Here is a 25885-nt window from a genome sequence, read left to right as displayed (position 1 = left end):
TTTTAGTAGTGGTAATATCCACCTCCTGCGTAATTGCATATAAAATTTGCAAAAAAATATGACATGGATTGTGGACTGTGAGGACGTAGAGTCACACGGACACACTGCAGTGTTGTGAGTCCATACATTCTGAATGGGAAATAAAACCAGAATATGGTATATGTTAAGCCTAAAATGAGTAAGAAGTAACTTTTCATATTGCGATAAATCGTATTGTAAATAAGGTTGCATAGTTGGAACCAACTGTATCATTAAACATTGTTGCACTGAGGGTTTACCTATTTCACATAACATTCGGATTTCAGATAAATGTGACAGGCACAGTGTTTTTAGGTCTTTTTTTGAAATGTCTGTTACGGATAATGGGTCTTCAAAGAAACTCGGACGGCCAATATCAGTAAGAAATGATTTTACATATGCCAGCCATTTTATCTTTTTCATATGGTCTAGTTTCATGCAATCCTCTATTATTGTTCTCGTGAGGTGGCATCCTTCCGTGGCCCATATTCTACGCCATAGCATGATAGGCTGGATCTTAATTATGTCCGATATATAGTGTACTCCGAGTTCACGGTGACACCCAAATGTGGTAGTGCTGTTAGGAACCGCCAGGAGAAACTTTAAAAAGGAGTTTTCAGTCTTTTGGAGTTGCTCTACATTCGTTGTACCCCAGACTCCTGCTCCAAAGGTGGCGGTGCTGATGGATTTTGCGTTATATATCTTAATCATTTCGTTAGGTGGTCTTTTTCCCAAGCGAAGTGAGAATGCTTTTAAGGCGCCAACTGTTCTTGTGAGGGCTAAGTTTCTGGAATTATTTGCCTCTCTCCAATTAAACGCCTCATCGATAGTTATACCAAGATAAGGATAGATGTTAGCTCTTTCTAGAGGCAGGTTGTCAACAAAGACATAGGTTTTCCTTATGTTCACTTTTAAATTGAGACTGGTCATGAAGGAACAATAGTTGTTTAGGGCCTTCTGAAGCTGGACGGGTGTTCTTGCCAGGATTACCGCATCGTCGGCGTATAGCAACGCTGGAATCTGTCGACGACCGGCTTCCGGCAGATCTTTAACGCCATTTAGCAGCGCGACCTCTAGGCCATTCGTATAAAGTGTGAATAGGAAAGGGGCCAACACACAGCCTTGTCTGACCCCTTTCTGAATTTGAAAGCTATCAGTTATTTGTCCTGTTATTCCATATCTGACCTTTCCAGTTGCGCCAGAATATAGCTCACGAAGGATGTCCACTATAGGTGGATCTATCCCCATTTGTAACATGATTGCCCAGAGCTTCGAGTGTTCCACGCAGTCGAAGGCTGCTGTAAGGTCGACGTACACCATATGTAGGGAGGATTTCTTTGCTGTTACATATTTCCCTACAAGTAATGTTAAGTTTAGGACTTGATCCACGGTGCTTAGGCCGGCCCTGAAGCCGTATTGGAGGTCTGAGAGTACCCCTTGCTCTTTTGACCACTCCTGGAGTCGATTTAGAAGTATGCGGCCTAGCATCTTTCCAGTTGAATCCAGGAGGGATATGGGGCGGTAGCAGGTTGGACTGTCTCTGTTGCCTTTTTTAAATATGGGGACCAGGATCGAAGTTGACCAAGAATCAGGAAAGCCAGTGTCTTTTGCTGCGTTAAGCACTTTGGTCAGAAGAGGGGCCCATAAATCAGGTAGGATTTTGTAGAGATCCATAGGGATAGAGTCTGGTCCCGGCGCTTTACCATTTTTTGCAGATTTTATAGCATTGATTGTTTCTTTGAGTGTAAATTGTATCTCAATCGGGTATTGGACCGGCGGAAGAAGATCTTGAGAAATTGAGTCTTCAGTCCTAACCTCCCCAAAAAACCCTGAAAAGTGGTTTACCCAGTCTTCTGCATTTATGGCAACATCCAAGGAGGGGCCAGCGTTATTATCAGTTAGGAATGGAGTTTTAACTGTTTCCCAGAAGGCTGTGCTGTCTTTTAGGGCACTGCTTTTTAGGAGTTGTGTCCAAAGTTGTACTTGTACCTCCTTTTTCCTTTGTTTAATTGCATGTGCGTAGGCTTTCCTTAGTTTTATTACCTCTTCTCTGTTTCTTGGTTTTTTTGTTAAAGCTTTCTTTAGATTTGAGTATGCTTTTGTGCATTTTGTGTTGAACCACCCGCTTTTCGGTTTATTGTTGTTTTTTTTGATAGGTCTGGTTAATTCTAGACTTATTATATTTGCTATTTCTTGGTAGCTATTCATAATCTCTACTGAATTTGAGGAAGGATCTAAGCATTTGTCAATTTCATTCTTGCATGTTTTAATTATTTTCTCACTGGTAAGTTCTTGATCTAAATTGCCCCACCTAAGGGTATATCCGTTTTTCCTGTTCAAAGTTAGTACTTCTTGATGTAGCAAGCCGGGCAAAGTCTTTTCAGAGTTCTTTTGAAGATCTGGTTCTTGGAATGTTAGTCTAAGTGGGAAATGGTCGCTGAGTGCGTTTCTCTCCACTTCAAATGATTTGATACATTTGGCTTTACTGCAGGATATCAGAATGTAGTCTATTAGTGATTCACATCCTCTACCATGGAAAGTAGGAGAAAACTTAGTAATCGGTGTTTTTAGCATATTTGCAAACCCTATGTCTATTTCAGCCATGATGGCCTGCATATTAGTGCCTTCGTTGGTATGAGAAAAGTGAGGTATCGGATTTTCATATTCATCTGTAATCCCGCAGATGGAGGCGTCGCTGTGTTTGCATAGATGAAGATTAAAATCGCCTCCCCAGATTATTGTGTGTGAAGTTCTGGCATGTTTTCTCCTTAATTCGTTAATCTCCTCAAGAATTTCTTTTAAGGTTTTAGACTGCTCATTTGTGGTCATGTTGTTATAAAAGTTTACAAGAATGTAAACCTCTTGATTAGTACCTTCGATGATCAGAATCTGGTAATTCTGATGGAGTATGACAGGAGTTACTTTGTGACATGTCCAAAGATTGGAGATATATATTGTTAAGCCTCCTTTGCTTCTCCCTGATGTTGATTTTATTGCCTGGGAGAAGAATGTTCTATATCCCACAAAATGGATTGGGTTATTTAGCCATGTCTCTTGTAGACAAACTATGTCGCTTGAGTAAACCAAGTCTAAAAAACTGCCTTCCATATGTTTTGTTGCTAGTCCTGCCACGTTCCAGGATAACAAGTTCCTGTCCTGATGTTTACTAGAAATAGCAAGCGGGCTTGGGGGGATTTGTAGGGTGATTTTTGATCTGTTGCTTGCATCGGTTATGCACTGAGATGCTTCAGCCAGTTTTACAATGGGTTGAGATTGTGTCATTACTTTTGGTTCCAGTTGTCTCGCTTTTGTTATACCTTGGGTTTTATTTGAGGTCGTAGTCACAAGATGTTTGACTGGTCTTTCAAAGCGTGATCCTTTATTGTGCGAGTTGGGTGTGGTACAGGGCTCTGATGATGGTCAGTCCACCATATCCAGGCAGCTATAACTGTTTGATGTTGGTATTCCAGCCCATGTATCTCTATGGTGTGGTTGTCTTGGCCTTCTACCATAGTTGTTCCAATCACCCCGTTCGTTGTAGTCATGTCCCCAATCTCCCGGGTGCCAACTCGAGTGGTTATTTCCTTGGTCCCAATCCCCCTGATTCCAGTGTCTCTGGTTATTTCCCTGCCCCCAATGCCCCTGGTTCCAGTTTTTTTGTTCATGATCTTGATGATTCCAGGACCATTCTGGGGGGTAGTTGAAGTCATCATGACGGCGAGTTTGTTGGGGGTAAAAGAAAGATAGACGTTTAACCTGTATTCCTCCTGTATTACCTGATGAGTCCCATGAACATATGTATTCCACGGCACAGGGGTCTTCGAGGTTGACTATTATGCAGTCTCCCGATATTGTTTTTGATTGATGGCCTATCCATGAAACCCTTTTCGCGGTCGAAATTCTAGTAATATTATTTGAATGGTTAGGTCTGTTGGTGTTTAACCAATATCAAGTTTTATTTAGTAATGACCATGTTGGTTCTTCTGTGTCATAGTTCAGTTCTGGGACACCTGTTAAGATGACCACAAAAGATGCTGCTTCCGGTGGAAGATTTACCAATTTTGACCGTTTTTTATTTGACCGTTCTGGTTTGTTAGGTTGTCTCTGTGTCTGGTCATGGCCAAAGGTGTTTGGTGTGGGACCTGTAGAAGGTGTTTTTGTTGGAGGAGCTTTTTTATCTGTGCCATCCTGACTAGGGAGTTTTCCTGGCGATTTGTTTAGTGTGCCCATAACTGTTTTAGTAGTTTCTTGAGAAATCTTATTCTTTGAAGAAGATGTCGAATGGTTCGTATTTTTGTTTATGTTCTCTACTGGTTTTGCATTGGTGTTATTTGTAGTAGCCATACTACTAGCTGGTTGTTTTGGTTTATCTGTAGATTTTACGACATTTGATAGAACCTTAGGTCCAGAGAGGTTTAAATGTTCTTTGTTTCTCTGAATAGGATTTGTTTTTGAGATTGCTACCAGTGTTGCTAATTGCTTTTCTATGATTTGTATGCTTTTTTGAAGCAGTTGGAGCTGGTGCTTAACTATTTCCGCAATTTCTTTTAGTAAAGAAGCTTGTGTTTTGGTATTAATTACATTTTTTGTTGTGGTACAGGCTGCCGACTTCTTGTGAGTTTGCTTATGATTAGATCTATCGTTGTGATCTTCGACTAATAATACCTCGGCAATGGTGTTACTATTGGATATCGAAGAGGCAGCAGTTTTGTCTTTGTTTGAATTTGAAACATTGTTTGAATCACTCGTTTTTGTAGGTGGATCTAAGTTTGAATTGGCAGTTTCTTTAGTTGTTAAGTTTTTTTGGGGTTTTTCTTTATGATGCTGCACTTTGGGAATTGCTCCTTCCCTAATCCCTCTAGATTCACCTTGTGTGAGTTCGATAGAGATTCGCTTTGGACTCGTAAAGATATCAGGGGTCTGTTCGAGACCCTGACTAAGTTGTGAGTCTGAGAGTTGTAATGATACAGAAAGATCAACAGTGTTTGGAATCACGTGGATGTCCGCGTTTGTTTCCAGATTTAGGGATTTTTGCAGTGGGACGTTCGGGGTTTGTGCGTTAGCCAGCATTCCCATTGATGAGAGCCTAGCTTGGTCTAATTCATAGGAGACTCGTCGATCGATTAGCATTACCGTTTGGTCGATGGTTTGATTCACTTTAGTTAGGAAGAGATCGATAGGACCAACAGTAGATGTCATGTTTTTTCAGAGTTTTGCTCCTAGAGCCTCTGGTAGACATTTGTATACAAATGGAGAAAAGAGACAGTGCAGAAGTGTGATTTCTAATCAGCACATAGATGACTTTGTGGTCACGTGTTACTTACTGTTCCGGTTCTTATTTGATGAGGGGTTTTAGGGGGGTGGGCCCAGCCCAGTCTCCTCCGGTCTTTGACGGGCTAAGACGGGCCCACCCTTGGCCCAGGCTTCGCCCAGCGTCCCGCTCGCGTCCCGCGAGACGGGTTTAGTGGTGATTTATAGCGCCGCCTTGCGCACGATGACCTCACAGGACCTCGCAAGGGCTTCTGGTCCTCGTAGTCAAGCCCCTCGCCGGTCTCCTCCTGGCGCCCCCGCTCTTGGTGGTGTTTAGAGCGGCCGGGCAGCTGGAGACTGGCGGGCGGGTACAGCCGTTTTAAAAGTGCTTTTGGCAGTGCTTTTGGCAGTAATCCAGGCCAAAGATGAAAGCGGGAGGGCAGGTACGGCGGCAAAACAGGTCCTCACAGATTCACCCACTCGATGGAATTAGTGGTGATTTATAGCGCCGCCTGGCGCACGATGACCTCACAGGACCTCGCAAGGGCTTCTGGTCCTCGTAGTCAAGCCCCTCGCCGGTCTCCTCCTGGCGCCCCCGCTCTTGGTGGTGTTTAGAGCGGCCGGGCAGCTGGAGACTGGCGGGCGGGTACAGCCGTTTTAAAAGTGCTTTTGGCAGTGCTTTTGGCAGTAATCCTGGCCAAAGATGAAAGCGGGAGGGCAGGTACGGCGGCAAAACAGGTCCTCACAGATTCACCCACTCGATGGAATTAGTGGTGATTTATAGCGCCGCCTGGTGCACGATGACCTCACAGGACCTCGCAAGGGCTTCTGGTCCTCGTAGTCAAGCCCCTCGCCGGTCTCCTCCTGGCGCCCCCGCACTTGGTGGTGTTTAGAGCGGCCGGGCAGCTGGAGACTGGCGGGCGGGTACAGCCGTTTTAAAAGTGCTTTTGGCAGTGCTTTTGGCAGTAATCCAGGCCAAAGATGAAAGCGGGAGGGCAGGTACGGCGGCAAAACAGGTCCTCACAGATTCACCCACTCGATGGAATTAGTGGTGATTTATAGCGCCGCCTGGCGCACGATGACCTCACAGGACCTCGCAAGGGCTTCTGGTCCTCGTAGTCAAGCCCCTCGCCGGTCTCCTCCTGGCGCCCCCGCTCTTGGTGGTGTTTAGAGCGGCCGGGCAGCTGGAGACTGGCGGGCGGGTACAGCCGTTTTAAAAGTGCTTTTGGCAGTGCTTTTGGCAGTAATCCTGGCCAAAGATGAAAGCGGGAGGGCAGGTACGGCGGCAAAACAGGTCCTCACAGATTCACCCACTCAATGGAATTAGTGGTGATTTATAGCGCCGCCTGGCGCACGATGACCTCACAGGACCTCGCAAGGGCTTCTGGTCCTCGTAGTCAAGCCCCTCGCCGGTCTCCTCCTGGCGCCCCCGCTCTTGGTGGTGTTTAGAGCGGCCGGGCAGCTGGAGACTGGCGGGCGGGTAGTTCTTGATATATTTAAATAAAGCAAGACCAAACCAACAAAAATGAAATTAGTAGAAGCTGAGATGTTTAATTGTAAACTTAAAAAAAAGAAATAACGCCAAAAGGCATAAAGCGCCAACTGTAAATATCTGCAGTTGGCATGCAGTACTGGGACAAAGTCACATGTTCAGGCCGACCGTGATGGAACGTGGGCTGACTACAAGGACCTAGTTAGGCCAGCTGAATAGCATTACCTTCAATACTGGTTTCTGGAGCGTTGTGTGGGTCCGCTTCAAAGATGCATTGTGCAACCAAGGCAATGTGTTGGTTCCGAGATGCGGTGATGTTGAGGTGCTAGGTCCTGTTGCGTAAATGTAAAGGATCCCATCGATAGGACTTGAGATGCGAAGTCTGGTCTCGGGGATGTAGCCTGCAGTTGCAGCAATGTGTCCGTTTCGAAGAGCTGCGAGGCTGTGATGCGGAGTCTGGCATTGTCGCAGAGGATTCTATCAACAAGAGGTGTGAAGGCTTGTACTGGGAAAGTATCGCACAGCAGCAGTCCCGAAGGCGATGCGGGATGTGGCGGCGATGTGAGTCTTTTGCAACGGGTGAAATCCATGCAGCAGAGGAGATGTGGTTCTGCTTGGATTTGCACCTCGCAGCAGAGGAGATGTGTCAGTTCCGCTGGATCCACAGGCTGGCAACGCACCTGAAGCCCATGTCCAAGTGTCCAGAACTGGGATGGCACTACTTGGCAAGGCAAACTCATTGACGGCAGAGTCCAGGTGCAGATGCAAGGATGTTGGAAGCCTGTTATGTCCCAGAGGACAACCAACTAGCCCTTGGATTTACTTTGGATTATGGGTTCAAGAGATGGCGGTCCAGTCTTCTTCGCCCATGAAAGAGGGCAGCAGGCAGCAGGTCAAGTCCAGCAGAGTGGGAGTCCTTCAGCAGCATAACAGTTCTTCATCCTGGGAGAGCATACACAGGTCCAGAAATGAAGAAAAAACACTTTGATGGCGGACCGTAGTTTCTGCATCTCACTCTAATTTCATTTATGTCAGGGGTTCTTGCGCAACAAGCCCTGGCACCAGCCATCAGATGATGCATCTGTAGATCAGATCCTAAGCAGGGAAATTGTTCTGCGTGCGGCAAGTAACGAAGTCCAGAGAGTCAATGTAATACGTTTTCAGTAAGCCTTTATTTTCAATTTGTGGGTTCTCACGAGATTTGAGATTTTCTGGGCAGCTGGCACATTTCGTCTGAAGATGAGAAATTCGTCAGGGCTCAATGGACAAGTGTCTTTCCATTGACGTTACGGTTGCTACACTGGTTTGCACTCCCAATTGGGTGCAGGGTAGAATATAAGAGTCGCCAGATGTGGCCTGACTCCAGTCAAGACCTTTTGTTTAAAAAAGAGAAACACAAATCAGTCATCCACAATCAAGGTCGGTGTACAGAATAATATTTCTGGAAACACTAGGGAAATAACAGGGCCTTGGTTGGCTTTGTAATTGAATCTTTAGTCGAAGGTCTCCTGCCAGAATCAGCGAGGCCCAGAAATGTACTGGAGTGGTGGTGTTTGCAGCTCTGCTAAGCATCACGCAACAGGGATTAGAGTAACGCAAATGAGTCATTGTTCCCGCATTACAGCATTGACACCTGGTTGTCACACAATTTGTGGTCCTTGGGCTCAGCAGCGCATTCAGTCGGGAGGTGTGAAGTGCCAGCATGTGTGAAACAGTCAGCATTCAGCTGCTGCTAGCGTGCTCTGCATTCAGGGTCGAGGAGAGGTGGTTGTTATGGTAATTGGAGGCTTCGGAGCCCAGTGTATCATCAAGTGGCAGCCTGGCCCCTTAGCTGCTCTCTTTCATGATTGGTCTACTCAACTGCTGTCATTTCCGAGGCTATAATATGTTTTGTGGCTCAAGTGGCACCCGAAAGAACTCTTGACACACTGAATAGTGCAGTTTCACTGGTGGATATAAGTCCTTGTTTGAGAATCCACTGTGACAGGCAGCAAGTGAACTTCCAAGCTTCGTTACACTCCTGAGATGGAGGGACACAGCGTATTCAGATGTAAGTGAGGCTGTCTCTTACTCCTCCCTCCCGTCTTGCCAGTGATGGCCCATCCAGTCACACCTAGTCTTCCATTGTGTGTGGCTGTCTAGGACTCTGAACTTCCAGTGGGGCTTGCTTTTAAAGTGCATAAACTCTGAACTCCCAGTGGAGCGTGCTTTTTAAAGTGCACACACTCTAAACTGCCAGTAGAGTGTGCTTTTAAAGTGTTTACACTCTGAAATCCCAGTTGAGCTTGCTTTTAAAGTGCACGTATTCTGAACTCCCAGTGGAGCGTGCATTAAAGTGCACACACTCTGAACTCCCAGTGGAGCTTTCTTTTTAAAGTGCATGAATTAACGGCACCTTGAGAACTTGGCACCCAGTGCGGAGGCACCACCTGCACAGCCCCAGAGTTGTCCATTAGTCTGAACCCATGTAAGGACTTTATTTTCAAAAGCATCACTTTATTGTCAGTATCTGCACCTTGTGTTGATGAAGATTACCCCTCTCATGAAATTCGTCAAAGTGATGTTTGCAATGGTGATCAGTGGAGCTTTTATCCACCTGGAGTTTTCAGTCATCCTGACTGTGGGTTTCCCATATTCTCTCCCCCCTTTCTTACCTTGCCTTTAACTTTCCTCTTTTTCTTTTTCCTCTTCTGTTTGGGTACTTCTAGATGTACTGCGGGGAACATCCTTTACAACACGGATGTTACCCCGCAGTGCAGTTACGACGCATCTTTTACAACGCAAGTTGTAACCACGACTTGTGCTTGAGGGCGCTCTAGACTATGGAATAGTAGATTTACTATTCCAACACCTTCCCTACTGTATGTAGGCTGGTGTTGGAATAGTAAATGTAAATATTCCGAAGTCCAGCACCCCTACTGCGCAAGTCGTGGTAACGACTTGCGTTGTAAAAGACGCGTTGTAAAGTATTGCGATGTAATACTTCGTGTGATAACACCGTACATCCATGTACTGCCCTGTGTATTTTCCATCTTGGCCACACCGGATTTGATTTCCCATCAAACAGGGCATTTTCTCCCGCCTGAACAGGGATAAGCATCCTTCGGTGCCCAGAATCCTTTCTTTCGTCGCTGCCCTTGTGTCTTCCCATGCTCTGCCGCGTTCCTGCTCGCTGAAGGCGGATTTCTAAAAGGTACCATCTGATCCCAGCTCCTACCTGTTACATTTGGTACTGAAGCACATCATCAGCTTCTGTCTGTAAGTCAGCCCAAAGTAGGGGGTCTGTACAAAAATGTTGTCACTGGGTCTCTGAATTTGAGTTGTGTTTTTATTGTGCATTTTGTTTGTGGGTTCAAAGTTTTGATTGCCTCTGGGTGTGACTGTGGTCAACTGTTGAGCTCGTCCACTACAAGGAAAGGCTGGAGGACATTCTAAGGTTACAAAATGGTGCATGGCTACCATGGCTGAAGCATGTCTATGACTGGTTTCATAAATTAGGTCTTAATTATTTTTGGGACGATCCTGCTGGTCTGTCTATGGTATCGAAGTAAGTGCTTAAGATAACTTTTTGGGCCTATATTTGAGACAGCTATCATCATAATTTAGCCACTGGTACTCTAACAATACAGAGGCATATTACCAAGGGCCCTTATCGCCGCTTTAGCTGGACTTTTTCCCGCTAAAGCGGCGATAATTTGATCGCCCTATTACCAAGCTGTCGCTAACACCAGTTAGCAACAGCTAATAAGCGACAACGAGCATCTTGGGGCCCGCTTTGCATGTCAGCGATATTTATCGCTAATGACATGCAAAGTGGGCGTTCCAAGATGTTAGCGACAGTCGCTAACATTGCTATCTCCTATTACTTACAAAGGCGTAGTTTTGGAAATATTCGCGCTAAGCGCGAATATCTCCAAAAGCTAACGCCTGCCCAGAGTAGTTCTTAGCCATGTTATCTAATGGGAGGTGGATAACATGGCTAAGAGCATTGTCACGATAATGTGTGAATATTGTTGTATTTCCAGCGATATTCACGCATTTCGAATGATTTTTATAGTTTCTGAGATAAACCTTGATGATAGCAAGGTATCTCAGCGATAAAAATCGTCGTAGCGCGGCAATAACATTATTCCCGCTAGCCCTGCTTAGCGATAAATATCGCTATTTCTAGGTAATATGCCCCAACGCTCCTCTCTATGAAACCAACCTGGGGTTTTGAGCCCTTTTTGGACGAGGTGCAGCCCCAGTTAGCAAAATCTTTATATTTGAACTTCCGATACGGTGCATTACAGATAAAGTTGAATACATCAAAATGGGTCCAGAAACAAGGGGATGAAGGCTTGGAGTGTTGTGTAATATGCCATAGAGGTGCTAAAGAAAACGATGTACATATACTGTTCTTCTGCCCAGCCTATAAAAAATGTAGAAATAAATGGATCAAACCCATCTGCCGATTGTTTGGTATAAGATCCTGCTATGAGGCAGAAAGAATATTACAATCTGAAACATCCCAAACTGTGGTTTTTAGTGTTTGTAGGTGCCTGTTTGGAGCAGGCCTAATAAGAAGAAAAGAAGTTTTAACTTACTATCCCAAACTACACTGGTTCTCTGCATTTGCACTTTAGTTAGTATATGAAGAACATTATTAGTATTATTATACTTACCACATGGTTTAAAAAGGAAAAACAATTAAAACATTATATAGGGCATACATATATTTGTTTGTACTAATAGCATTCTTAAGATCAGGAAGTAAGCTTGGCTGCTGGTATTTTTTTGATGAAATTTGCATGACTCCTCAATGTTTAATGTTCTTATGATCCTTTTTTTTAAAAAAGAGCTTTTATGATATTTATTTTTTTAGGATTAACAAAGGTCTTTTGATTAGAAACACGATTTCAAAAAAATGTATGCATTGGTCTAGCAGTACCTTTTAAGAAGATTATGTCATAAAATGTTTTTACTGCGACGTGTAATTTGTTAACGTGTATCTTATGGTTTGTAAAACAGAAATAAAGATTAATTTAATTGAATTGATTGTCTCATATGTCATCCTTCCATACCACCCTTGAGTAGTTTTAGCAATGGCTCAGTGTCAAAGGTTGAGTCCAGGGGCGTAGCTTCAGGGGGTAGGGAGGTTAAATTAAATATATTTTCTGATAAATAGTTGGATACAGGTGGTGTCAGTCGGCTTTGGTGAGGTGTCTGTCAGATTTCACCAGAGATTTTACATATACACAAATTCACACTCTCTCCCTTTGTCTGTTTTGAAAGTCTTCAAAAATGTTGGTTATTTTACAGAATCTTGTGCTTTCTCTAACTTAGGGGCCTATTAGGATGGCGGACGGACCTGCGTCCGTCTGCCACCCCGGAGGAGGAGGGACCGTCCGCAGGGGCAGCGGCGGTCCCTCCGTCCTAATTAGCCGCAATGTTACAGGATGTGACTGCCAGCAAACGCTGCAATGTTAAAAAAATGCATGTTTACCTTTGCATGCACGAAGCTGCAGGCACCGCGTGGTGCCTGCTGCTTCGTGCACGCAAAGGCAGGGGGGTACCATAGGTACCCCCCATGTGCACCCCTAACCCCCCTTAACCCCTTGGGGCCTGCAACAGGCCCCCGAAGACAACACTGTATGCCTTTCCACAGCGGAAATGCCGCAGTGGAAAGGCATATGACCGCAGCTATCATAATATGGCTGGGGGTGTCTGATAGACATCGCCAGCCATGTGAGAGCTTTTCCGCCACGGTCGGAAGGCTACCGCGGCGGAAAAGCGGCAGCCGGAAAATAGATCCCCCAGCCATCCTAATCTGGTGGGGGGTCTTTTTCCAGTCCGCAGCGGATAATCCGCATCCTCCAGGCCGGCGGTGGCTTCCACCGGCTCGGAGGATGCGGATTATCCGCAATTATAATCGGCCCCTTAGTGCCCATACCAATCTACATTCTTCTTCCTTTCCACCGTCCCTGTAGCCCTTCTTATGCGCCTTCCTTGTTGCATACCTGCCAACTAAAACAAAGATTTCACCGTGTGAGGAGGGGAGGGGCCTTGAAGGGGCAGGGCCTCGTGCTGAGAAGTACCTAATAGAAGCTTTGGACCCGCCCTGACCTCAAGACCCCTCCTCCAAAAAGAAGAAAAAAAGCTTTCCGAGTATGAGGCTGGTGCCCATGTCCTAGGGTGTTTTCACATCCCTTTATGGACATCAACACTTCAAAGTCTTCGAAAACGATCTGAAAATCCACTGTTTACAGAGTTTTTCATCTCTTTTTCCTGCCACCATGTTATTTCGTCTCCTGACCGGGTGACTGGGTGACGGGAGACGATATCGTTTGTCACACGGTGGCACCATGTGAGATGGCAGGTCTGTTCTTGTGTAATGTATTTTAACATTAAATGCCAGCGCGATTGCTTGAAAATTTGAAGCTCACACCGCCCAATCTTATTGACCAAGCCCCCCCCCCTCCCCGGTTGAGTCAAATCCCTTTTACTAAACTACAAAGCAAGCACATTTTCTCCCTTTCTGTTGTCTGTGGACATATTTATTGGGAGTGTCATTTTTATATCTCTAGGATTTCTTTGTATTTGATATTTGGTTTTGTCTGTTTGGAATGCAGCATGATCATTTCCCAGTTTGCTGATGACACAAGTAAGCACTCCTCTAGCTTTCTTCCTTGATCTCCCGTTAGGTATCTCTACAGACAGCTTTAGCTGACTGTTGTCGAAGACCTGCTGTCTACAACACAATCAACAGGGTGGGATTTGGGCTTGCCCTGCCTTATGGTTAGATAGTTTCAGTGTCTACCTTAGTCCGATACTCGCAGAATAATTTCTATATTATTTTCACAAGAATTATTTAAAGATAGCCACTGCACATGCCAGCATAATCATGAAGGTCATCTTGCAATGATATTTCTTTTGCTTTAAGGAAAAATTATTCCAAGAGGGCCACCAGACTGGTGTGAGTGCATATGGTGGCCCAAGGTGGCATTAGCAAATCCAAAAGGTTTCCCTAGCGAGACCTATGGGTTTGCCAATTTTTATTTATATACAAGGGTGATAATTCCCTTTGCCAGTAAACTGGAAAAATGTTTGCACTGCGTGTCACATTCAAAACTTTCATCTATAATGAACTTGGATAGGATTTAGCCTCGCAGAGCGGCGTTGGCTCAGTATCCTGTGATTCTGGGTGTTATATCTCATGGTTATCATTATTCCCAGTTATATTTATGTATATATATGCTCTGTTGTATGTGTTCACATTGTACATTGTATGGCATTCACTAGTTTGTACCTTTTTGTGTGGGATTCTACATTCCACTTGGATTGTTTTGGTCTGCCTTCCACCGGTTGGCTTCAGTTGCCACTGAAGTTCAACTTGAGCAGATTTGAAGCCGTGCTGCCAATAAATCATCTTTACTGGTATTTGGATTATATTGAATTCCTTCAATGGGGACGAGGTGAAGAACTTCAATCCACTCCTGTCTTAATTGCAGCACGGGAACGGAGTGTGCTTGGGAACCTACGTTGGATTTCCTACATTTATTTATTTGAATACCTATGGATACTTTGAGAGTCGACTTACTATTGGTGCGTATTGTTTTATAAGCTAATTGCGGATTGCAGTGTGAAATTCCGCTTATTTTGAGATTTTGTGTAATTTTCATCGTTTTTGGCGCAATTTCTGCCGACATTTAAATTTCAAAAAGTACAAACGGATCATTACCTGACTCGAGACTTCGCACCGTCATCCGAGTTCCAGAAGCTCTACGTTCCACCCTGGAGTCTCTCAAGTAAGAACACGCAACAGGCAAGCATCCATCGTCCATACGTCACCACCCTGCCTGTGCGTGCAACGTAACCAGTGGCCATTTTGAGGGTTGCAGTGACAACACTTTAGCGCTTTGTGTTTTGCCGATGTTTTTGCATTAATGTGTTATGTTTAGCCGGTTTTGTTATTCAGAGTGGTCCGCTTCTACAGCGAGCGTTATCCTTTTAATCGCTCCCACAGTGGCAAAGTTCTACGAAGTGTTCCCTTTGTGGGCGATTTTCCTCAGTGTTAAAAAAAAGTGAATATGGAGACGTGAATACTTACATACGAAGTGAGTCAACATCGTATTCATATTTGTCACACAGTTTTGTTGCATAAGAAATTTTTATGGTTCAGTTGCTTTGTGTGTACACCACCAGTTTATATGAGAAAAGGAACTATATAGTATCATATCCTATATTTCAGTAATATATATATTGTGGACAGTTTATGCATAATGCAATTTGACCCTCCTGCTAAGTTCCTACAAAACAAAGGGGACCCACCCATGCCTTGGTCAAAATGGAAAGAAGAATTTCTCACCTATATGAAAGCTATAGATCGTGAGCATATGGGTGCAGAAAGGAAAAAAAGTATTTTTCTACATTGTTTAGGCTCGGAAGGGCAAGATATTTTTAGAACTCTTCCTCAAGTTGTTGCACAAAATGGCAGTGGAGACAATATGAATGTTTATGTAGAAGCATTAACTAGAATGGAAAGGAGATTTAAAACTGTTACCAATATAGCATTGAACAGATTTAAAATTCTTTACCAGGGCACAGAAGGAGGAAGAATCCTTTGATGATTTCTTAACCGCACTTAGATCTTTGAGCCTACATTGCAACTTTGGTTGTATTCCTGATGAAATGATTTGAGACCAAATTATTGTACATATTAAAAATAAGAAAACTCAGGAAAAGTTATGGGTCATGGGAGATCCTAATTTAGAGGAAGCAATTGCTACAGCGAAAGCTACTGAAAAATCGGAAAATTGGATGGATATTGTAAAACAGAAGTTGAATAAGTCTACCAAAGATGTGAAGATTTGTGTTGTAAGAGTTAAAATTGAGTCTAAAAATGATACTTCACATGGAAAAGTTGTTTCAAAGCTCTTCAAGAATTACAGGAGGTATTACACTTTCAATAATCACACTGTGTGTTACAGGTGTGGAAGTACATTTCACATTGCATCTTTTCCTGGTTGTCCTGCCATTAAAAAGGAGTGCAGAGTTTGTGGTAGATTAAGGCATTTCTGAATTGTTTGTAGAGATATGAAACGTCATCCTAATTAGACGCGAAATGCTTCCAGTACTACTGAAGTTAACAAAGTTATACGCATTAAAGAAATAGCAGAACACAACAAAGGATTTGTTTTGTCTATTCTAAACAAGAATCCTGATGTAGATCTTAAATCTCCTATATGTACTTTCACTATCATGGAAACTGATATAGAACTGATGGTAGACTCTGGATCACCTTTGACCATTAATACCACACAGTATTTCAAGGAGAAATGAATTAATGTGTGTGATTATAATAACTTACAACGATCAGATATTTGTGCTAAAAGCTTTGATGGCTCAAGAATTGAAATAGAGGGTTTCTTACATGTGACTTTGTGTTTCAAGGGAAGGTGTGCACAAATTAATTTATATATTGCTGTGAGAGGAGTAAATGTGCTAGGGTGGCGCGACCAGTGGAAGTTGGGGATAATTCTCAACCCACGGTCCAGAAAACCTGTATCCTTAAGTGAAGAACCTATGGATAATGTGGCTGTCATTAACCTAAGTAGTAGTGGTGTGGATAAGATAATAAAGTTTATCAAGACCTATAGCAATGTTTCTTGTGCCAAATTGGGTAAGTTGAAAAATTTTACACATTAAATTGTATTGAAGGATAATGCTTTACCTTTAAAACAAAAATTAAGAGGGGCGCCCATAAATATAGGAGATGAATTAGGTAATATGTTGAAAGATGTATCGGATGAAGGTTTTATCGAACCTATTGAGTCTTCTGAGTGGGTTTCGCCCATTGTTTTGGTACGCAAACCATACAAAAACTCAGGGTAAGTGTGAACTTGAGGGCGATAAATGCAAACATTGTTATAGATTGCCAATCAACTAACTAATGTCAATGAGGTGGTCTCCATAAAGGAAGGTGCTAAAACAAATTCTGCGTTAGATTTGAGATCTGCTTACCACCAAATAGAACTCATGTAAGAATAAAAAAAGTTCACAGCATTCATTACTCCGCAAGGTCTGTTCCAATATACTAGGATGCCTTTCGTGTTGGCGTCAGCAGCATCTGTGTTTCAAAGGGTAATGTTCCAAATTTTCAGAGATATTGATGGTTAATTAAATGTTTCCAAGATTACATTTGAAATATTCTCAAGGAATGATGAAGAGCATGAAATACATTTAAATGAAGTATGTAAAAGATTAGACAGTCATGGCCTTACACTCAAAGCTCATAAGTGTAAACTTTTTTAATATTCTGTAGAGTATTTAGGTCACTCATTATCTAGAGACGGAGTAGTTCTGAAGAAGTCAAATGTTGATGCTATAATCAATGCTCCAACTCCCAGTAACAAAGATCAGCTATTATCATTTGCTGGGATGTGCGAGCACTATTGAAAATTTATTGAAACTTTGCCACCAAGATGGAGCCAATAAGAAAATTATTAAGGCAAAAAGTTATGTTTGTCTGGGAAAATGAATAGCAGGAAGCTTTTGAGAACATAAAAAAGGATGTTATAAATGTACCTACGTTAAAACCTTTTAGAATGAAAAAAGAATGCATTATTACAGTTGATGCTAGCTTATATGGTTTAGGTAGTGTTTTATCTCAAAGGGAAGGCATGGATGAGTGGAATGTTGCTTTTACGTCTAGATCTCTAAATGAAACAGAGTGTAAGTATGTGGTAATCGAGAGAGAATTACTTGCATGTGTATGGGCAGTAGAACACTATAGAATCTGTATTTGGGGTAGCAAGTTTATTCTCAGGGCGGATCCTAAACCGTTGGTTAATATACTGTCCACTGGAGGAGGGTGGAACTCTACAGTCAGGATTTCTAGATTGGTGTCGAGGCTTCAAGAGTATAATTTTTAAAACTGAATATGTTCCAGGTAAAAAGAATGTAACTGCAGATTTTCTATCACGATTATCGTGTAGTCAGGATGAAGTTAATGTTGTTAAAGAGGCAGATTTTGTTGTAAGCGTTAATGATATTGTCCCTCTACAGTCCCCAGAAATTACGGAGGAATTATGGGTGGAAAGTGAAAAAGGTGATGACAGATGGAGTGACCGCAAAAAATTTGTTTTAGAAGGGTGGCCCAATAAGCATCAAGTAAGGTCAGATTTGATACCTTTTTACAATGTGTCAGATCAGCTAGAAATGGAGGATGATTTGATTCTCAAAGCTGGAAAATGTGTTCCTATAAAGGAGTTCAAGAGGCAATTTTAAAAGTGTCTCACAAAACTCATCCAGGTATTTCGGCAATGAAACGGTTAATCAGAATCTTTTTTCTGGTGGCCAGGTATGGACAGATTCATTTACTGTGTTGTTAGAGAGTGCAATGACTGTGTATCCAGAGAAAAAATGCTGAAGGTAAATACTCCACCTATGAAAGTTGTTACTTGGCCTAAAGAACCTTGGCAAAAGGTTCCATTCAACATATCTGGACCGTTTAATATGTTACCTGAGAATTCAAGGTTTACAGTGGTCATTGTTGATTATCATTCCAAATGGCCTGAGGTGAAATTTGTTTCCAAAGCTACCACCAAAGCTGCCATTAGTTTTTTCAAAGAAGTATTTGCACGAGAAGGATGTCCTTCAATATTAATATCTGATAATGGTGTGCAGCTTACATCTTCTGGGATGAGTGTTTTCCTCAAAAATTGTGGCATTAAACATAAATTTACTTCTCTTTATGAACCACACGAAAATGGACATGTTGAGCGTTTTAACAGAGTTCTCAAAAATGTTATTTCAGATGCTTTAAAATAATGTAGTGATTGGTTGAGTGCGTTGAGAGAGCGTTTGTGGATGTACAGAATCACTTCACATTCCACCACTGAAATCAGTCCTTTCAAGTTATTAAAAGGAAGAGATCCTGCATCCAGTGTATGTCCATGGTGGTTCAGAGAAAGATGCAAGGAGTTTGTAAATGATAAAGAGTGTGTATATAGTACTGCAAAGAGAGTTGAGATTAAACAATTTAAAACCAGGAAATGGTATGATAATAAATGGAAAGTAAGAGTGCCCAATTTCAAGGTGGGTGACTGGGTTACAGTTTTGAGACCCAGCTTTGTAAATAAAAGTTCTGGAAAATTTGGTAAAGCAATACAAATTAAAAAGATTTTTAGCAATAGTGTCATTTCTCAAGAAGGGAAGGTATGGAACACCAGGAGGATAGCTATATGTTCTGTCAATGTTGCCAGTCAAGTTAATGATTCTGAGAGTAATGGTTACAGCACTTGTAATAGTGTTTTTAAACAACCTGGTGAGACAGTAGCCTCAAGAGTTAACTTCCATAACCGTTTGAGAAATGTCCCAAAAAGATTTAATGATTTTGTTTAATTTAAGTTGTTATTGTCAAGCAAGCATTGCAAGAAAATCGCTTGCTGGTTGTTTACAGTTGTATTTGTTATTTCGATAAGGGAGATATGTTATATCTCATGGTTATCATTATTCCCAGTTATATTTATGTATATATATGCTCTGCTGTATGTGTTCACATTGTACATTGTATGGCATTCATTTTATACCTTTTTGTGTGGGATTCTACATTCCACTTGGGTTGTTTTGGTCTGCATTCCGCCTGTTGGCTTCAGTTGCCACTGAAGTTCAACCTGAGCAGATGTGAAGCCGTGCTGCCAATAAATCATCTTTACTACTGTTTGGATTATATTGAATTCTTACACTGGGCAAATCATTTAATCTCCTCATGCCTACCAAAAATGAATATGTCCTTCTGTATCGTAACTGGTGCTCATGTATAGTGGTCCGATACCTTTGGGTCGAGTTCGCCCTATATAAATTAGAGGGGGAAAAAAGGAGTATGGAGGTGCAGTGCTTGAGCCTTCTGGGCCAGATCTACAAAGTGCTTTTGCAGCGGTGAATCTTGTGATACGAAAATAGCTCGATTTGCGACAGAAAGAGGAATGTTCCCAATGTACAAAAGCTCTTTTAGGAATGGTAGACCCTTTCCGATTGTTGAAACAGGTTTTACAACTCTTTCCAAACCGGAGCTCAGAGGTGGTGGGAATGCTGCGTCCGACTCCTATCATAAAGCACCTGTGGCTTTACTGCTCACGAGCTGCTTATGAAAGATGTTTGCGACTGGGGGGTGCAAATTCCGGGGTCAGAGGTCTGCTGCCTCCAATAAGCCACCTGTTGTGCATGTGCAGCCAATCACAGGAGTTTGCACATTGCGACCTGTCTAATTATTATTCCATAGAGAGGTCTGTTGTGTGACCCACTCCTAATGGACAATTTGTGATGCAACCTATTAGTACATAAGCTCCACCCCAAGCTGCACACGCATTTGCAAACTAGTCGGTGTGCAAATTACATATCCCGATTTACTAATGAGTGTTCATAGATAGGACACTTCGGCATCTATTGTGTTTGGTTTGTTATTTGGTTCTCTGTTCTTCATGTGTTTGCACAGCCCTTTGCTATGAATATCACTGTGTGGGCGTGGTGGCTTTGAAAATCTTTAAGGGCCCGATTCACAGAATGAACTTAAGACTCAATCCTAAACTTACTACTATTTTGGCATTCACAGAATGAATTTACTACTTTTGGCATTCACAGAATGAACTTATTACTTTTGATATTCACAGAAGTTAGGATTTTGTCTTAAGTCTGTCTTAAGTCTGTCTTACTGTCTTAAGTTTGTCTTAAGACAAACTTAAGACAAAATCCTAACTTCTGTGAATACCAAAAGTAGTAAGTTCATTCTGTGAATGCCAAAAGTAGTAAGTGCATTCTGTGAATACCAAAATAGTAGTAAGTTTAGGATTGAGTCTTAAGTTCATTCTGTGAATCGGGCCCTAAGTCTGGTTTCAAGTCTGTGGAGTTCTCAACTGTATTTTAACTTGTGTGGAGTGATTTCTTTGATGGGCATACACAGGCATTTATCCAAGATGAGTGGTTCATCAGTCTCAGGATTTTGTCTTGCAGCCTTGACCCACATTACAGAAAGTGTGAGCTCTCTTTTTGCACCCCAATGGCATTTTGGTAAACTTTGGTAAACAAGCATTTGCATTGCAATAGGTCTCGCATATGCGAGTTTAAGCCATTGGCATTGTAATTGCCAATGCCTTTTATTTATCTGTTTTGATAATTAACACAAATAAAAGGCATTGTCATTTATAATGCAGATAGCTCAAACTCTTGTAAATGCAAGACCTATTTCACTTCAAAGAAGTGGCCGCGATAGTCAGGGGCTGCTTGGAAAGTGTAATCACGCGTGGTGTGCTGAATGTTGCAGGAATACACACAAGATGATGGACGGAATGTTGCACAATGGCAAAACATTCACCCCAGTCCCAGATCTGGGTTTAATCCATCGTTATTTTTCTCACCAAGCCACCCCAGTTTAGACATGGCCATATGCAAATCAGTCTGGACCCTGTGCCTCTTGGGAACAGTCCAGCCCGAACTGCCAAGCCATGTCTTTCCTGGACCGGAATCAAGCATCCTAGGACCGGTTTCTGGCTATCAGCCGTCTTTAGCCAGGATAGCTTGACTCCAGTGGCGTAGTGAGCACAGGACCCACGTCTGGGCATACCCTTCCCACATAGGGTGAACAGCAAAACACACAAGAAGATGGACGGAATGTTGCACAATGGCAAAACATTCACCCCCAGTCACAGATCTGGGTTTAATCCATCGTTATTTTGCTCACAAAGCCACCCCAGTTCATGTTGCAGGAAAGCATATAATTCCTGCAGTAAGAGAAACTCATTAAAGAAAATAGTGCTTACCGACTGAATTGGCTATACCGTGCAACTACAGTGAAAGGGCCAGTCCTCATGGGAGGTTAAAATGAAGCCACATCTCTGAACACCCACGAGAACTCCACTGGCTCCCAGTCAAGAAAAGAGTCACCCTCAAGAACCTCACACATGATTACAAAGCCCTCCACAATGCAGGACCAGCATACCTGGACCACAGCCTCTTATTCCACGTATCCACCAGACAACTCCGCTCCGCTCAACTGGCCCTGGCCACCGTCCCTCTGGTCGGCAAGACCAGGACCAGAGGAATATCCTTCTCCTACCTCGCCGCCAAACTCTGAAATGCTGTGCCTCTCCACCTCAGGGTCTCCCCGTCTTTGACACAATTCAGGAAGGATCTCAAGACCTGGCTCTTCGAATGATCGACAGTGCCTAGTCGGACCTGCCACCCCTCCACCTAATGCTCCTCTTCAGCGCCTTGAGACCCTCACGGGCGAGTAGCCGCACTCAGCAATTACTAATTGATTGATTGGTACTGTGAGCTAGCCAACTTTTACTGATGATATTAGTAGACTCTGTCCCATTCTTCTAAAATGTTGCTGACTTAATACACATTCCGACTAAATTTGTAGGAACCGTATAACAATTGGATTATGACAACCCTGCTAAGCAACTTTCTGGAGTTGAAATGTAGCTCACTGCTAATGTATGAGGCCTGCCTATCATATGGGCCTTGAGAAAGAACCTTCTGGTACGAAACATGGTGCGTGCACTTTTTCATATTTTGTATCTAAGCCATTGTTTAAGCAATAAAATAAAAGGGAACATTTCAGGAAAACACAAATGGAAAACAAATTGTTTTTGAAAAACAAGTGGCTATGATTCATAAATAACTAGTCTCTCTTCTGGGCTATATACTTGGGCAGTGCAATACCCGGTTGCCTCAAATCACATATTTAACACATCATAGCTTTGCCTGACACTGCTCTTGTTGAGTCCATGCCTGTTGCCAAGGGCATTTCTCCATGTTTTATTGTTTAAACCGGTATTAAATAAGCATTTCCCATTCCCCTTTTATTGATAATGTGGGGGTGGCTAACAGCCATCCTGTTTCATGCCTAATTTTCAGGGTACGTATGAACTATCTATAAATGGGTTCCATTTCAATCCTTTGCTGGTAAATATATCTCACATAGATATCTTGAAATGTGAAAGGCATTCAGATAATATTTATGTAATATCTGGGTGATGTCTGATAAAAAGTAGTTCTCATGCTGGTACCTGCTTGGCAAATTTACATAATGGCCTCCTGTAGGGTGCGCTGGGATGCCCATCTTCAAATCTCTAATATAACTTTCAAATTTGTTTTCAACATGCTGGCATATCAAAATCCTGCCTGTCTCTAGAACAGGTATGGCACAGGCAGCAGAAATGAAAGCTTCAATCACACAAAGAGCTGTAGCAAAACCACCAGCAGAACAACCGTCCATCACATACAGAACTGCAGAAGCACAGCCAGCAGCAGTGAAAGCTTCTCTCACACAGAACAGCTAAAGCATAGCCAGCAGCAGAGCATGCTTCTTTCACACAGAGAACAGCTAAAGCACTGCGAGCAGCAGAACAACCTTTCATCACATACAGAACTACAAACCAATGCCAGCAGCAGTGAAAGCTTCTCTCACACAAAACAGCTAAAGCACAGCCAGCAGCAGTGCAAGCTTCTCTCACACAGAACAGGTAAAGCACAGCCAGCACAGTGCAAGCTTCTATCACACAGAGTGCAGCTAAAGCACAGCCAGCAGCAGTGCAAGCTTCTCTCACACAGAACAGGTAAAGCACAGCCAGCACAGTGCAAGCTTCTATCACACAGAGTGCAGCTAAAGCACAGCCAGCTGTAGTGCAAGCTTCTATGACCGAGACCAGCTGTAGCATAACCAGCAGCAGTACAAGCTTCAGTCACATAGAGAACTGCAGAAGCATAGCCAGCAGCAGAACAAGCTCCTATCACCTAGAAAATCCTCCTACAGCAGACCCAGGACCTGCTAGCCTTCAGGAGACTACTCTAGACCTGGCTATTCGAGCAGTAGCATCACCCCCTCCCCCAGCGCCTTGAGACCCTCACGGGTGAGTAGTGCACTTTACAAATGTTCTGATTGATGGATTCATTGAAGCACAGCCAGCCAGCAGCAGTGCAAGCTTCTCTCATGTACAGAACAGCTAAAGCACAGTAAGCACTAGTGCAAGCTTCAATCTCATAGAGAACTGCAGAAGCCCAGCCAGCAGCAGAACAAGCTCCCATCTCAAATAGAACTGCAGAAGTACAGCCAGCAGCAGAGCAAGCTTCAAGCACAAAGAAAAAAAAAGTAACATAACCAGCAGCAGAACAAGCTCCTGTAACATACAGAACTGCAGAAGCACAGCCAGCAGCAATGCATTACGTCCTGGCGTAGAAAAGGCACACAGCAGCAGTTCACACTTCAAGATGTACAGCAAGGCCAGCAAAGATGAAATCTTCCTTCTTCTGCACAGACGGGGTACAGCACTGGCAGCTGCGATGCAAGTTTCCTCATTCCATTTATATAGCTCTACTTGCCCATCACTAAGCACTGAGGCGTATATAAAGCATGTTTAACAGCATCAGTCCATACTTCCCCATACAGAAAGCTGCACAGCACAGGCAGCAACCATGCAAGAACCTCTGTCACATCAAACTGGCACAGCATAAGCCACAGCAGTGAAAACTGACCTAGATACGTAGAAAGGTTAAACGAAACTTTGCAGCGACTTAACACAGCTTAGAGGCTTAAGCTCTCATGGGACAGAAACTTATATCTCAGTACGACAGACTTAACTTTATCAGTCCAATCATAGACGAGTTGAGTCTGCAGGACAATAAGCGCATAGGCTCTCCGCACTGGTGATGGCAAGCTAGTTAAGAAGAGTTATTGTGACTTAAAGCATTAAGGCAACTCACAATAAGTGTCGGTTTTTAGGTCTCGCCTATGCAGCGCACATGCGCTGCCTAATGCGCTGCATAGGAGGGCTTTTAGCCATTGCTCTGCTCCTTTTCAAGCACACACTTGTGCTTGTGGCGGCATCCACCTTGCGGGAGCGAGCAGCGGCGGACATGCTAATTGGCTGTTGCTCGCTTCCCCAAGGCGGATGTCGCCACAAGCACTAGTGTGCTTCAAAACAGTCACTAAGCAGAGCGGGGGCCGCATTTCTTTTTATTCCTCCCCTCACTCACTCTCTCTTTGCTTTCAATCGCGGCACTCATGCTTTGGCTGTCAACATCTCAAGCCAAAGCACAAGTGCTGCGCTTGTTTGTACTTACTCTAGTCTATCTGTTAATTTTGCTCTCGCCCTTTCTGTTTTTAACATTCGATGTATAATTTTGTTTTTGCTTGTTTAATCAAATATATGTGCATATATAACAAGGAAAATGCACACACATGCACGCGTTTCCTACACAAATTCTCTCCCTGTATTTGCTCTAGTTTTGCCGTTCTTTTTCCTGTGCCATTTCTTTCTTTCATTTCAGTTTTCATTATTTTTTTAGCACGTTTTGTTTCCTCCCCACTCTTCTTTCTTGCCTCTTTCTTTCGGCGATTCTCTTCATGTTATTATTTTCTTTCTCTTTGGTTTTTCTTCCTCTTTTTTCTTTTATTTGTGAACCCCGTTTTCGTTTCACACTTTATTTCCCTTTCTTTTGTTCATTATTGCTAGTTGTTTACTTTCCGTTTTTCTTCAAAGTGATTTTTTTTCGCAACCCTTCTTTTACCTCTTACTTCGTTTTTCAACTATTGGCTTCATATCCTTATTTTCGTCTGCTGTTTTTCTTCACTTTATCCTTCCCTTCAATTCTTCATTGCTTAATTTCCCCTTCTCTTTTTCAATCTCCCTCACCCATTTTTTTTCTTCTTTATTTCTGCGTATCTTTTTGTTTTTCTTTCTCAGTTTTTGATTTCTTCCTTTTCATATCTTTGTTTTGTCCTGACTCCACTTAATTTCTTTCTATCCTCTTCTGTTGCTTTATCTTTGTCTTTGCCACTTCTTGTCTTTCGTTCCTTCATTCTTTTTTCTTTCCCTGTTTCTTGTCACCTCTTTCTCCCAATGCACCTCTCTCTATTCCTCACTCTAGCTCATTGTTGCTCTCCGCGTTTTTACTTTCTTTAACCATTAAGTCCTGTATGTAAGTGGATAATGCCGCACATCGTCCCGTACAAGCCATTAAACGCGAGTTCAAATGATAAACGCAACCTGGGGTCTGATAAGATACAGCTAAAGGCAAACAAGGCAGAGTGTAGCCCCCTCGCGCCCACCTCATAGGCACAGTTGGCTATGGAGGCAGAAT

The sequence above is a fragment of the Lissotriton vulgaris genome, chromosome 1_2, assembly GCF_964263255.1.
Source record: "Lissotriton vulgaris chromosome 1_2, aLisVul1.2, whole genome shotgun sequence".
Lineage (NCBI taxonomy): Eukaryota > Metazoa > Chordata > Amphibia > Caudata > Salamandridae > Lissotriton > Lissotriton vulgaris.
Note: the sequence above shows the minus strand (reverse complement) of the source record.